We start from the raw sequence: 13,719 nt of genomic DNA on the forward strand, positions 1-13,719 counted from the left end.
CCACGGCGCGTGAGCGGCCAGCGGCTGCGCCAGATGGTCCACGACGCCGGCCTGCGGCATGGCGCCGAGGATTGTCTCCAGGCGGTGTTGGAGACCGGCTGGTGGATGGCCGCCGTCGACGCCAACTACGACTCTCAGTTGGACCAGATGATCGTTGCCACTAGCAACAAGTTTACCGTCCTCAAGAAGCTCGTGGACGACATCGCCGTACTCCTCCAGCCCGCGCGCCCGGGCTCCTCATTGCCTGCCACCCTAATCGGCCTCCATGGTCGGAACCTCTTTCAAGCACTGGTGGCCCTGCGACTGCCCGCCGACACCACGAAGAATGTCCACCTGGAGGTCGCGCTCGCCGCGAGGCGCCTCGCCCTGCAAAAATTCGTCAACCTACACATCCACGTGTATGAGCAAATCGTGCACATAGGTATCTACAAGGCCAGTGAGGACGCTATGACGTTGGCCTTCCTCAACCGGCTGGAAGCCTTGGATGCCTTTGCTGAGAAGCACCTCGACCTCGCCACAAAAGCCGCCGCTCCTTAGCCGCCGGTCGGTGGCCCGGCGCACTAAGTTGAGGAGGAGGAGGTCGTACGTTCGTGGATCCATCTTTCTTCTTGCCTTCTGTAAACACCACTGCGACCGCATCATCGTGGCCTTAATTCTTATTGTGATGTTGCATTCTCGTTCCAGTCAATACCGACATGTGCGATCCCTTTGCTTAATTATATGCATCACTGTAACTAGTACTCCATCCGTCAATTTATAAGTTGTGCTTACCTTTTCCATCAACTTCATGCAACGCGCGGGCATCTTGCTAGAAACACTAGAATATGTCTATATAATCCGTATGTGATAGTCCATTTGAAATCTCAAAAAAGACAAATATTTAGGTACGGAGGGAGTAATATATTCGGAGTATATCAAAACAATAGTGATTTCTTTCAAGTTTGTGAACAAATACTACTATTCTACTACTTTGGATCCGTCGCAACGCACGGGCACATTGCTGGTAAAAGGAAAAGACCAGCCGCATTCGTGTCGCACCCCCACACGCCCGGGAATCGGGAGTACAACACGGCCCGTCCGGCACGACACATAGCTTAGGGAAGGCGTGTTGCCTAGCATTTTCACTTTCATGTGGGACCGCCATTGAGCAAACCGACACCCCGCCCGCCGCCGGGTTGGAAAACAGAAACGAGGGGAAGATCTAGATGTAGCACGGAAGCCAAGAAATTTGGTGTCAGACGGGGCTCGTTGATAGAGTAGGAGCATTCCGTACAAGTACTACTCCTACTAGTACCAAGTTTGTACTCCTAATACTGTATTACTAGTACTACCACTATACAACTAGTAGGTACGTGCACGGCACAACATCGTAGGAACAAAAAACGGGAAGATCTTATTTTAGGTGATTTATCTTTTTTTCAATCAACATAGTATGAATAATATGATGTGGGGGGCACCCATGAAGCTTATGTGGCTTGGTTGCATGGCTATGGAAGGTTAGAGAAAAATAAATAGATAATGTGTTTAGAGTGCACTCCACTAAATAGATATACTTTGGATCCATTGCAACGGACCGGCACATCTATATCTATACCCCCTATATAGTGTGTGAAAAACTTTGAAAGTTGGTCGTTGGATGAAGCCAATCCGACGGTACAAAGATGGCAAATCCGAGCACTACTGGTGGTTGGATATCATCCACCAGATTCTGCCACATGTATAATCTAGAAGACTCCATGGTTGAACTTAATTCATGACTAACTTTGCCACAACTAAGCATAGGCAAAGTTATTAGTTCTTCAAAATGAGAGCCACAAGTTGGCAAGCCTAAGGGAATCTTGCCACATTTTGTGTGTGTATGTCATGTGGGGCCTTAGTGTGGCTTGCCTAAGGTGTGGCTTGAACCAAACACTCACCTAAGTTAATCAAACTTGCCTAACCTTACATTCCACCAGATTTTGCCACATGTTAGAATCCAGAAAGCTCCACATGTAGAAGCATAATGCACAAACCACCAGAATCTCATGCGTGCAATGCACGTGTACCTTACTAGTACTAGTTGGTAGTAGTAAGAAACAAATTCCACTTTTGGCACGAGCTTGTACTGCGGGAGCACCACAAGGCCTGCCGCACGAGTTACATTTCCCTCTCGGGGCCCACGGGACCGAACTTCAGTGGCTTAGTGCCCGGCCTATGAGTCAATGACATGCGGACCTTAAATGCGGCTGGCCCACATGTCATTCTCATGGTGGTGGCGTGGTTCGCGACTCACTCGTTCGAGATGAACCGGCCGGTGGTGCCGTGGCCGTGGCGAGGGTGCCACAGCTGGGCGTCGGGGCGTTACGAGGCGTACATGGCCACACCGGTGGGTACTACCTGTAGTACATAAGTACTCCAGCTGAGGATTGATGCCCGGGACGAAATGTGTCACAGCCCCTAGATGAAAATTCGATGGTGCGGGAGTACGGATCGGAGCATAGCAGCGGAGCAGGCAAACCGCGTCCAATCGGGTGTGTCTGTGGTAGAAAGTTGATGGTCGCCGCAGTTCAGCTCGCCCGCATGTCATGCACACAAAGGCATAGGAGTGGTGGGGCCGAGAGGGATGAGGGGCACGTCGGGGGGATGAGGATCCCCTGACACAAACAATCCTACCATTCTGTCACTGACATGTGGGACCCATAAGCGTGGGTCCCACCTGTCGGTGAAGCAAAGGCAGGGCAAGGCAGTGATAGCCACGTCAGAGGATCCATGTCCACGTCGGGGGACGTCGTGCCGTGGGTTGGAGCGGCGTCATGGGAATCATGTGTGGGTGTGGCAGTGGTAGAAACAAGAAACGTGATGGTCGCCGTGGTTCAACTTCCATGGACAAGCTGCCATGTCTGCTGACACATGTATATCAAAACTAGAGTGTTTATATTTCAAGCACGTGAACAAGTATTATTCTACTACTTTGGATCCATTGCAACGCACGGGCCAGCACATTGGTAGTAGTAGTGTCCATCTCTATCTCTAGAGGCCTTCCCTTGTTCATCCTTTTCTCTCACAAGATAAACTACTCATACAAATGCATCTTGATGTTCCGTGGAATGCACGAGGATGTTTCCTTGGGGGTCTCTCCAGCGCGGCGTGGCCGTAGTTGCAAGTTGACGCCCCTTGAGATGCCGACGTTGAGGGGCACTCGGATTTCCTCCGATGAGCAGGTAAGATGAGTTTGATCACGTAGTAAATGCATTCTAAAGACTACTTCCATGTCCATTTCCTAATTCTCCCCCTGCCCACTATTTCACAGGTTAGGCTCGGTGCGAGTGGAGATTGGCTTGCATATGTACGGGAGGGTACCAACATCAATTTGCACAACATTTACAACGGTGACACCGTTCCCGTAGAACCTTCGTCCAACATTGGGATCAGCCATGCAACGGGCCACCGCATGAATTGGTATGATGGAACCACGGTGAGATTGAATAAGATAGCACGAACCTTGCACATGGCGGTCAAAGGCGGACCATGCTGTGTGCGGCCGATTTGTTGCCGTACGAGTAGGAAGACGTTGTGCTCCTTTCTACCTGCATCTTCGCGGTGACAAACCAGGGGACTTATTTTGTATGGGACACATCCTACGATATACTCCCTCTCTCCCATTTTATTTGTTTTGAATCTTTTCATTTTATAAGTTTCAAATTCAAATTTAGAGCTCCCCATCACATGTTGAGATTACAATGTCCATTAAATCGTTGCATGCATGTATAGTAAAGAAACAAATCTCGAGTTTGGCACGAGTTCGTGCTGCGGGAGCACCACAAGCCCTGGCGCAGGAGTTACATTTCCCTCTCAGGGCCGTCGGGACTAAGCATCAGCGCCTTACTACACCTACCTTTGAGTCAATAACATGTGGACCCGATAGGTGACTGGTCCACATGTAATGCTCCCGTAGGCAGAGGGGCAGTGGGGCCAAGAGGGGTGAGCCCCAGGTCGGGGGACGTGTGGTTTCATGGGTTCGAGCGGCGTCATGGGAATCGCGGGTGGCTGTGGTAGAAACTTGATGCTCGCCGCATTTTAGGTGGCCCACATGTCATGCACACAAAGGCAGAGGGGCGGTGCGGCCGAGAGGGGTGAGGCGCATGTCGGGGGGTGTGGAGCCGTGGGTTGGAGAGGCATCGTGGGAATCGCGAGATGAAACGTGATGGTCGCCGTAGTTGAACTTCCATGGACAAGCTGTCATGTCTACGGACACATGCACTGCATACCGATCACTGGAAGGAGTAGTAGAGAAAGCTATATATGCGGATAAATAGTTCCTTATAGTCAAGCGGACCCACACTACTACTCTATTCCAAAGACATGCACACCATCGAAATAGTCCATCTATATCAATATACACTGAGAGGGAATAATTTTTTTTACAAGAGAGGAAATAGTTCATCCATCCATAATGCCCTCCTGCTGGTGCAGCCTTTTCTTCTTCTTCTTCTTCTTCTTCTTCTTCTTATTCTTCTTCTTCTTGTTGTTCTCATTCTGTGTGGGAGATGGCTTCGCAACAAGCTCTTTGGACCTTGCAGCTATCTCGAAACTCACACGGGCATCGAGGGCAGCATATTTTATCCGCTCGTATGTCAAGGGATAATTCTCCCATCCAGACGACCTTAATGCCATCGTCTCGTCACCCTTCTGAAGATTTGTACCGAGCACAAAATTTGCTACGTCGAATAGGGATGGTGTCTGTTTATCACAATCTTCTACAGGAATTTTGATTCTGGTTTGTAGGTCAGCGATGCTTTTCAAATCAAGGTTGTACGGCTCCAGCTTCTGTTTGTCCCCTTTGATGGTTGCCCCACAGAAGTATACGTCCTCCCGAGACAAGAAATCGTGAAGCTCACCTTGTATGGAGGGCGAGTGTATGATGTGGTACACCAAAACATCATCTTCGAGGCACAGCTAAAGGACAGCGGCGCGCTGGATCTTCCCAGGGGCACGCTCCATGTACTCTGCGTCGAGACCGATGACCCTCGTCTCTACCTTTTCGAGGGAGTTGGATCCATTGTTGATCCACTGCAGAACAACCCTTGGGTGGACGGTGACAGTGGCAACTATGCGCATCGAGCCTTCGACGAGGACATGTTGGACGCTAAAAACCTGCATCTCGATCTCTTTCGCCATTTGGAACCGCTGGAACGGAGGGCTATGGTTTGGAGAATTAGGATTAGATGGCTAGTCTAACTGAAGTAGTAGATGATTATTTAAAGAGGTTAAAACAATGTGAACGCAGTGGGGTTTGGATGCAAATGAAGACGAAGGGGAGGTGAAGAAGCCGAGGAGAATCGGTTCCCGATGGAGAAGTAAATGGGAGAAGTGGCGTGCAAGCAGTTGATTAGACGGCTAGGTAGACTAAACGAAAAGGCTATGCGGGTAGACTGATGAGTCGTACCTGTTCGTGTACATGCCCATCATTCCTGATAGGTGGGACCTACGCAAACAGATAAAAAATGTGTCGTGGTTTTTTTGAGCGCGTGAGTGAGAGACACAACATTCTCTGGTTAAGGAATACTCCCTCCGTTTAGGTTAGTATAAGTCACCTTATGAAAATCAGATTTTCCCAAAACCTTTAGGCGTGGAGCATTAACTACCTGCTCGATCCCCTCCCAGCCTCGTTAGCCAGCGTTCTCTTCCTCTGCTACCGCGTTCTACCTTTCCATTTTTCCTCTTCTCAAGTGTGGAACGATCTGCATGCCGTCCTTGATGCACCAGAACGACCACTGCATGCATCGCGGCAGGGCGTTGATTGGGCATGCATGAGAATTTGGTTCTGCTCGCAATATGGATGATACTTGAACGATGAAGTGAACAGGCATGCTAGCACGGCAGACCTATTTCCGTTATACAATACTGGAGTACTCATGTTCCTACTAGTAGTAGTAGTAGTAGTAGTAGTAGTAGTAGTAGTAGTAGTAGTAGTAGTAGTAGTAGTAGTAGTAGTAGTACAACTGTGGTACACTTGATGGTCAAAATACTATTCATCCAGTCCTCACAGTGAAGTGACAACACCCTGCGCCTGACACTGGTCCAGGCGGCGTGTTCGGGTTACCAAAGTCAGCCTCACCCTGTGCACTGTGCAGTCTATCACCGCCGTTGTACAGCACATTGGTGCCTCGCCTCGTCTCCCTCCCCGCTCCCATAGCACCACTCCATCTCCATCTCCTTCTCCGTCTCCATCTCACTGTGCCCCCGTGTACCGTCGCCTCACTCGCCTCCCCCAGTACCACTATTCCCTTGCTAGCCGCTCCAGCATGGACATCCTTCTCCCCCGTAAATCAAGCCCCCTTACAAACTCCACCATGGCCGAACGCGAACTGCGTAGCATCCATATGAGCCGCGATTGGAGCAATCTCCCCAGTGACATCCTCGACCTCTGTTGTTCGTGTATGGATATGTTGAGTGCCTTGCGGCTGGCTGCATGCTCGAGGGACATGCACACGGCCATCGTCGAAGTGAGGCCTAAGCTTTTCAAGACACCCTGCTTGCTGCTATCTGGTCTTGCGAGATTGGCTCACCATGATACGGAGGCGTGCACGATGCCCCTCGACTTCAATCCGATCTCCATTAGCCGAAACTTCTTTGCAGGTATGTAGTGGGTCGTCGTACATCATTTCCCTCGACATCGATCCGATCACCATCGCCCCGAAATTTCTTGGCAGGTATGTACTGGGTCGGCATGAACTCCCACTGGATGGCTGCCTTCAGAGAAGAAGGTAAAAAGTTGGTGCTCGTGAACTTCCATACCTCCCATGAGATTATCCTTCCTCCGTTGGATTATATAGAGTATTACCATCGCGGTCCAAGTCATCTAGATTACTACGTCAGTTGGACGGACCTTGTTTTGCAGAAGATTGTAATCTGCCAAGTGCCCACACGACATGCGAATTATGCAGACTTCAAGCTAATTGCCTTGTTCGACCGCGGACTCGCCTATCTTTACGCCGGTGCCTTCTTTAGCTGGAGACAACTCGGCTCGCAGTGGATCATCGTCAAAGCTGATACACACTTCTGTGATGCTATTGAACACAATGGCATCATCTACGCGATCGACAAAGCAGATGGCACCACGTATTGCTGGGACGGCGCGTGTAAGTTGTTTCCGTCTCATGTTAATGATGATGCCATGACACTGTTTGAACTTTTTGTGATAATTGGCATATCCCTGTTTGAGCAGAATTTGAGTAGAACTATGGCAATGTATTAGAGACGTCGTAAATCAGCTATATTTGGAATGAGTTAATTCATGCGATTGTGACCACGTCATTACAGCCAATTTTTACCCTGAATAATCAAACGGTTAGGAATATATGGATATTATCCTTATTTTACAATAATCTATATACTACTAATAAATATGAGTGTGTATCAATGGCCATGTTAGTTTCCTCATTTTCATGATGTAGAAATATGCACCACACTGTTGGTTTCATCTAACCATACATTAGGGAAGTAAATGTGCATATGGAGAACTCTATATTTACAAGTAGTGAAATCCTGCAATGCTTACCATGTGTACATACCTATATTTGCCCTTCAGCAATCAATGGCTAGAATAATATCCTCACAAAAAATTTGCCCACAGAACACGAGTATATAACAATGCATGGTCTGTTAGTTACCTTGAAGAATTTGTTTGTGAGGACAGAACATGATTACTCCCTCCGTTCCCAAATATTTGTCTTTCTAGAGATTTTAACAAGTGACTACATACGGAGCAAAATGAGTGAATCTACACTCTAAAATATGTCTACATACATCCGTATGTTGTGTCTATTTGAAATGCCTAGAAAGACAAATATTTGGGAACGGAGGGAGTACATAACATGCATGACATGGTAGTTTCCTGTGAAGAATCGATTGCGAGATAACATGAGTATAACCATGCATGGCACTTCTATATTTTCGAACCCAGTATACATTTCCCAGTATTTTCCTCCCAGTTCCAACAGGGACATATCAATGTTGTTTCTTGCATTATCCTACTCATACTCTGAACAATGCTGATCTTACATTAACAATGCCTCTCCTTTTTGATATGATGCATTGTCCCTACAGTTACTGCCCTTTGTAATCACACCACCTTTGCCAAAAACAGGGAAGCACAACTGGTTCCTCGCTCGATCAGACGACGGCAAAAGACTGATGATCATTCGGACACATGAGCCGGAAAAGTTATATTGCAAAAAACCCACTGTATACAAGCACCGTGTAATACGTGAGTATCCGGACAGTGGCTGTTACGTCTATGAGCAGGATACCAGCTTGTTGGAGCCTTTAGGATTTTTTAGTTGGAGGCGGGTAAACAGCCTTGGTTCACACTCTCTGTTTCTCGGACTCAATTATCCGATTAACCAGGAGATCACCGTTGGCAAGTACCTTGATGGCAGGGAGGCTCTGTTTGCTATGGAAAACTGTGTCTACACGGCGAGCCCTAGGAGTTCGGGAGCAAACTCCCCTGATTGTCAATGATACAGCCTGCAGCCAAAAGAAGGTGAGAATGACAAAGCCATCCGGATTAACTTTGATCCTTGGATGTCTCAATTACGATAGGCAGTGATGTGGTTCAAGCCTTCAGGTTGATAGGTAATTGGGTTGTTGCATTGAAAGGGTGGAGTACTGGTGTCTCCGGATCACTGGTCGCTGAAGCGGGGCTGCAAATTATGATGGTGTTGGATCATCTCTTCGAATGACTTTGTTGTCTTTTCTGCTGGTTCTGGATGGGTAGTTCTTTCTTTTGTTATGCATATTCCTTGTCATTTGGTCATCCTCGTCTATGTCACTCTTACTATGTAATAGTTGCTTCTGTTTAGAATGTCATTCTCGTCTGGATCACGAGAGTCTGAGCGCTGCAGATGGGTGTGTTTTGGTGGTGTAGCAAGACTTCTTATGAACTATCATGTCTTGCTGTTTATGTCAGTAGTAGTCACTAGTCAGTGTTTGAATGTTGTATATATCGTTGTTTCGAACTGTTTATTGTCTCGAACTACTGGTGGGCTAAATGAGGGCATCACCATTCTCCAGTGTTCAGAGTATATCTCCTTTTTTCAAGTTATATAATTTGAGCTCAGTGTCTTTTCGATGATGTACACTTGTTTGGGCCAGTGAGGTGTCGTTGAATATGGGCCGAGTAGTAACGCAATGCCAAACAGGTCAATTATGACTCTCAGGCCGGGCTCTCAAAAGATCCTGGAAAAAAAGGTCGGGCTCTCCAAAAAAGAAAGAATAAGGACTCTTAGGCCGACATGTGGGCGCCACCGGTGTTTTCGTGCGCTTGCGCGCCGAGAGCATATTGGCGCGTGCTCAAAATTCATGCTACCTTTTCATCCCCAGTCTCCCGCCCCTCCCCCACCTCTGGAATCTCGATTCCTACTACCGTTCCCCCAAATCCCCCTCCAGTACTCCCTGTACTCAAGCGCACTATCATGTCGCCGGTCAACGCGGATCTCCGAGCCGGAGATCCTGAGGTCCGTCCTGCCTGCGGTCGCTGCATGCTGTCGCTCAACAGTGGCATGGCGGCGCTTGACGACCAGTTTGCCGGCAAAGTGCTGATGGTAACCATCAACAGCGACCGGCCTCCCGTCTCACCGGACGACCTTGTCAAAGCTCTTGGCATTGTGCACGGCATACAAATAAGTGACTTGCTCGTCGAAGTCTGTCTGCCACCAGCTGATTTCTTCGTCAGGTTCCGGACAACTTTCGACTGCAGTCATGTGTTGGAATCTTCCCGGCGTTTGTTCTGCGATGGCGCGCTGGTGAGCTTTGATCGGTGGCACCCAGGATGGGGCTCGGTGCCCTCTGAGCTTGATTTTTTAACAAACCTTACCTTCCATGGCATGCCTCGACGTGCTTGGAACAGCGAGTCCATGAACGAGCTTATCAACGACCTTGGAGGTGAGCTCGTAGTATGTTTGTTCCTCCAGACAGCTGGGCTCTGACGGTTATGGCATGGATGAAGAAGCCGTCCACCATACCGAAGGTGATTGGTGTTGAGATACCGGTGCAGGAACCAGGGTTGTACTATTCGTAGCCACCAAGGCCGCCGCGGACCACGTTAGGGATGTACCTGTATCGAGTGTTCGTGCATGTCGAAGAAGTGGTCAATCCATCAATCAAAGTCCTGCCGCCGCCGCTGGTGCCAGGGTCCGTCGACGACGTCCATTACAGGAGTCAACGTCAGACTTTCCCCGTGTTGCTCGGAACGATGGATGGCACAGGGCCTACTCCATCGCGCGGCGGAGGCCACTGCTTCTTTGGGGGAAGAGGCAGGGTTGGCTGCCTGGATGTGCTCTAATTTGAGGTAACAACTGAATCTTGTCAGATACTAGTTAAATCCGAGCTATGGGTGTGAAGCACTGATATGCCAGTACATTTGATTGTGACAAGTTCTAATTTTGTACCTGAACTTTTTTTAGAAAGGGTTGTACGTCAACTTCATGTGCTAGCAGAACTTATTGTGTTGTCTGTCTGTTTTCTTTGCACAACATTCAAGATATTTCCCCGTCATTGATAAAGACGATGAACCGTTATGTACGACTTCGTTGGTTTCAACATAGCCCTTCCCGTAGCGATCCACTGCTTCCATCCTGATTGTGCCGCCTGCGTAAAAAATTTGTATGCAAGTTCAGTGTGCTATGATGTTCTATATGATTGTGTCAACTATATAAGTTTTTACTCAGCATCAGCAATGCATATGGCTGAAAGATGTATTTACGAGCATCGACCGATGGGTCTCTCTCTATCTCTCTCTCTCTCACACACACAAACACACATGCACACACACACGCGCGCACACGCACAAGTGGGACCCGTTGAATTATTTATTTGCTCGTGACAGCTTTTAATTAGGTTCCACTGTAATCTAACTTTTTTCTTAAGTTATTAATTGAGCTCAGTGACTTCAAAAAGTTGTACAGAAGCCTTGTTTGGGCCTTTCCGGCGTCGCTGAATGTGGGCTGAGTAACCATGTTAGGTTGTACTGTACTACACAGGCCTTTTTTTTCAACATCAGCAATGCAACTGGGCCGACAGTTGTACACAATATCCGGGTCAACTTGTTATTCTCCGCCCCGCTGGGCTGCAAACTTTCCTAGGAGGTATGCATTAGGCTTAACAAGAAAATGGACTTTAAGAAATAATAAATGGAATGTAATTATAATAAACTGACAGTTACTATGCACCAAACACGTAATTAGTTTGAAAAATATATTATTTTTGGAATTTGAAAATTTTAATTTCATTACTTGTTGCGCGCGCAATATTTCGTTGGATTTTAACGTAATACAACTTTATTTTGAAATTATATTTAACCTGACTAGAAATTTTGGATAAAAATATTTCGGATCCCATCAAAATGTGGGAATTTTTTTGAATTCTGTTTTGAGCGGTTGTTTGAAATTATTAATCGTTGTCCTAGCTAGAAGTTGGGCTGTACTTTTAACAAACTGTAAATGGGCTGTAGTAAATTCCATTAGAATTAAAAAATGGGTTGTACATTCTTACAAATCGCAAATGGGCTATATGTTCTCTGCCAAATCCGAGCCGTGGGCCTACTAAGTTGATGCGTACCAAGGGCTTTGTCAACTTAGTCAATATAAACGATTCTAGCTGCAGTGATCGTACGATGTCCATCCAACGGCCGTAGTGCTTCTTCAACCTCTGGTCTTCTTGCTCCAGCCGCCCAAAGCAGCGTCGGTCGTGTCGCGTGCTCCTGCCTCCCGTGGCCGGCTGTGATGTCGTGGAGGCCTCACCGCCCCGTACTACTCCCACCGCTGGCCAGGCCATCCCTCTACTCACCCACACCCCCTGTTATTTTGCGGCGACGGCAGCCTCACACCGCAGACGAACCAGTGAACCCTCGTACTCCTCTCCGCGCGGGCTTCCACTGCTGCGTCTTCCCGGGCTCCGCGTCGTCCCCTTCCTAGGCCTCGCCGTCGTCAAGACCACCACCCTGGTGCTCTCGGCGCGGCGTGGTCAACGTGGTCAATGACTGACTTCCATCGGAAGAGTACTGTACGTGGAGAGGCTGACAGCTGGGTCCAGGCGGCCGCAAGGAAGTGCCTCCTTATTGCGCGCAAAATAATCATTCCTCCACCTGACAGCAGGGACCCACCGGACGGGCCACCTTATTTCATGAAAAAAACGTTTCCCCCCTGACTGTTGGGACCCACCAGACGGGCCAGCGTATTTCGCGAAAAAAACGTTCCCCCCGCTGTCAGCTCGGACCCACCGGAAGTGCCTCCTTATTACGCACAAAAAAATGAATACTCCCCCTGCTAGCTGGGACCCACCATGGTGGGAGGCTGACTTGTGGGCCTAATAAGTTGGCTGGGATGGGGGCCTTTGTCAACTTTAGTCAATATGAACGATTCTAGCTCCAGTGACCGTACGATGTCCATCCAACGGCCATAGTGCTTCTTCAACCTCTGGTCTTCTTGCTCCAGACGCCCAAAGCAGCGCCGGTCGTGCCGCATGCTCCTGCCTCCCGTGGCCGGCTGTGCTGCCGCGGAGGCCTCACCGCCCCCTACTATTCCCACCGCTGGCCAGGCCTTGTGGCGACGGCAGCCTCACACCGCAGCCGAACCAGTGAACCCTCGTACTCCTCTCCGCGTGGGCTTCCACTGTCGCGTCTTCCCCGGCTCCCTGTCGTCCCCTTCCTAGGCCTCGCCGTCGTCCACCGCCCTAGTGCTCTCAGCGCGGCGTGGTCAACGTGGTCAAGGAACGACTTCCATCGGACGTGGACTATACGTGGAGAGGCTGACAGCTGGGTCCACGGCCGCAGCAAGGAAGTGCCTCCTTATTACGCGGAAAATAATGATTCCTCCACCTGACAGCTGGGACCCACCGGACGGACCACTGTATTTCGCGAAAAAAACATTTCCCCCTGACTGCTGGGACCCACTAGCTACATCTTCGCACACAAGGAAGTGCGTCCGGGCAAAAAAAACGATTCACCCCCCTGTCTGCTGGGACCCACCAGCTACATCTTCGCAGGCAAGGAAGTGCCTGACAGTCAGGACCCACCTGGTCGAAGCATACGTAGCGTTGTCATTCTGGTCGCGAACGTGTACGTACATATATACTGGTGGATGTAGAGGCGCGCACGTGTCGTAGTAGAGGCGCGTACGTGTCGTAGTAGAGGCGCGCACGTAGCATGTACACGTATGTACAGCGGCCAGGGTGCAAGAAAGAAAATACGGCCACATATGTGTACATACGGGCGGGGTCTCGAACGCCTACTCGCGCATACGTACGGAGAGGGCTCGTGTACATGGCTGGGTCGGAACGGAGAAACAGCGTCGTCGTCGTGTTCATGGGGAGGCAACGGAATGCGTCGTGTTCATCGGGAGGCAACGGAATGCGTCGTGTTCATCGGGAGGCAACGGAACGCGTGGGAGCCAACCGGCTGGGTCGGAACGGAATGCGTGGTCGTGTTCATCGGGAGGGCTTGGACGGAACAGGCGATGGAAACGAGGCCTGGCGTACCGCACAACGGAGGAAACGGACCTCCTACGTTCGGAACGGGGTCCTGTTGATCGGGAGGGGTCTGGCGTACCGCAAAATGGAGGAAACGGACCTCCTATCGTCGAAACGGGGGTCCTGTTGATCGGGAGGGTGTGGCGTACCGCAAAACGGACGAAACGGACCTCCTACGGTCGAAACGGGGGTCCTGTTGATCGGGAGGGGTGT

Source organism: Triticum aestivum, chromosome 2D, assembly GCF_018294505.1.
Source record: "Triticum aestivum cultivar Chinese Spring chromosome 2D, IWGSC CS RefSeq v2.1, whole genome shotgun sequence".
NCBI lineage: Eukaryota > Viridiplantae > Streptophyta > Magnoliopsida > Poales > Poaceae > Triticum > Triticum aestivum.